This window comes from Pseudomyrmex gracilis, unplaced genomic scaffold (genome assembly GCF_002006095.1).
Source record: "Pseudomyrmex gracilis isolate BER0280 unplaced genomic scaffold, ASM200609v1 scaffold_3061, whole genome shotgun sequence".
NCBI lineage: Eukaryota > Metazoa > Arthropoda > Insecta > Hymenoptera > Formicidae > Pseudomyrmex > Pseudomyrmex gracilis.
The window spans coordinates 2854-5183 of NW_018023645.1; the positions used below are offsets into that span (position 1 = coordinate 2854).

General features: G+C 32.8%; 1 long non-coding RNA gene across 1 annotated transcript; it reads left to right on the forward strand.

Annotated features, from left to right (window-relative positions):
* Nucleotides 1–192: 192 nt before the first annotated feature.
* On the forward strand, nucleotides 193–1470 carry LOC109863075. Its single transcript, XR_002251284.1, has 3 exons — nucleotides 193–359; nucleotides 436–950; nucleotides 1025–1470. It is a non-coding gene; the product is annotated as an uncharacterized LOC109863075 (long non-coding RNA).
* Nucleotides 1471–2330: the final 860 nt, after the last annotated feature.

Consider the following 2330-nt stretch of genomic DNA (forward strand, 5'->3'; position numbering starts at 1 on the left):
ATAAGATCTGCGCAGCCTACTCCTACCTCAGAATCTAGCGCATGCGCAGAACGGTCAATACATCTATCATCTGTCTCACTTCATCGGCGGACAAACCGCTCATGGGAAGTATACGAAGCAAGCAATATAGGAGTATTACATATATGGTTTCGGCCATGACAACCTACAACAAAATGGCGGCGGTGCGTGTATAACAGTATGATCAGTAACACCGAGTAGCGAATGTGCTACTCGGTGTAGTGATACAGGTAAAGTAAAAAAGTACCATCGTAAACGTAACATCACTGTGTAAACATGCCGAGCTCTTGTTGCATTCCACAGTGTAAAAATACCACAAAAGATGGATTTTATTTATTTCGGTAAGTCGGATATTTATTTATACTTCTAAGTTGAAATATTTTAAGGTTATGTAAGTAAACAGTATAAATATTGTAGATTTCCATTAAATCGCTCGAATATTTTACAACTGTGGATTGCAACAATTGGAAGAGACGATTTTAAACCTACAAAATACAACTTAATATGCAGTACACACTATCAAGAAAATGATTTCATCCCAATGCAAATGGTGTCCGGTTGAATAATCTTGCTGTGTTTTCAATATTTTGTGCTATGCTAGATGGAGCATAAATAAATATGATTAGTTGTTGTTGTGCGCAAGCGCAATGTCATACTTGAATTGTACGAAAGCAACGAGAGCGCGGAAAAAGATACGCAAATTAACATATATTTAATACATAATATATTCACAATATAAATAAATAATTATGATGCTGTGCTGTGTCTCAAATTGTCGCAATAGGTCAGACAATCACAATTGGAAACAAACTACCAATACAAACAAAAATAAAAAAATTACATTTCACAGGTGTCTCTTTGCTAACTAAAGAACTCGCACTGCAGGTGACACAAGACACACACAAAAAAAAAGAAGAAACGCAATTAAACTGGTAGATAATAAGTATAATGTTACTGAGAAAATAATAACTATGTACACTATTTACAATTTGTTATTAATTTGTAGATAGCCACGACTTTGTGAGAAAAAAGGAATCGGCAAGCGACCGAATGTGTTAATTAGCAATGAAAAAAAAGGGAAGGAAATTTAGCCAGCGAGCGACCGTCTAATTTCCTTGACTGCAAAATGCTATGCGAGATTTGACTTGCGCGTCACGAAAGAATAGGGGTTTCCTGAATCTGTACTGGCTTTATATACTATTTTTCTTCTCGAAGGTTCCTTTTGTTTTTTCATGAAACGGTCTGCGTGATTTGCACTTTTTGAGGGTGCTTCCAGAAAACGAAGCATGTTTTCTGCGAATCGGGATCGCCCGTTCGCGCAGACACGCATGTGTTATCGCATAATAGGCTGCCCCGCGCCGCGGGGCACTTTGCGATTGGTTTGTGATCCTGCGCAGGTACATTTCCCTTATCGCGACGTTAATAGGCGCGCTGCCTGCTGCGCAGCGCTCATTTCTGCGCCGCAAAGAAATTTAAAAGCGCTCGCACCGCGCTTGGTGCATATGCTTATCTCAGACAACAGGTAATAAATTTGTGTGTTATTTTAAAATAATAGTAGTCTAGTTTTAGAAAAGGTGTTTGATAATTTATTTGTAGTCACATTTAGTTTTCCAAAAAATAATACTCGCAACTTGTGGAAAATAGTGTTATTTTATAATATATATGTTTTATAATATATATTTTGTATTTTATAATATATATTGTTGTTTTATAATATATGTATTATAATATACGTATTAGTAAATTTAATAATATAATATAAGACATATATATCTTATAATAGTTACCCTTACGAAAAAGAACTACTGGAAGTAATATATTGCGGCAGTGGTACAAAAAAATTACTGGCATTCTGTGTAATTGACAGTAATATTTTCAGTGATTCCTGTAATGCCTAATAATATTCTTATGTGATTGTCAGTAATATTTATATTACTGACTTTATTTATATGTAATCGACAGTAGTTCTTTTTCATAAGAGTATTTAATGTCTTTTTTATATTTTATTTACTGCAATTATTAACATTATATTAATTTATGTGCTCTATTGTAAAATTTAGTGTATTTTTTTTCTTTTTAACTTACAAACGCATATGTTGAATTTATAACACAAATATATATTTTTATAAAATATATATATACGTATAACATTTATTTTGTCTGTTAATTAACATTATAACAGAATAGCTTTTATTCTTTTTATATTAATTATTTTTATTTTTTTTATATTAATTATTTGCTGACAATTGCCAAATCACTTGTAATCCAACTTGCTGTGCGTAAGATAATTTGAAATCTGTCAACCATAGGTG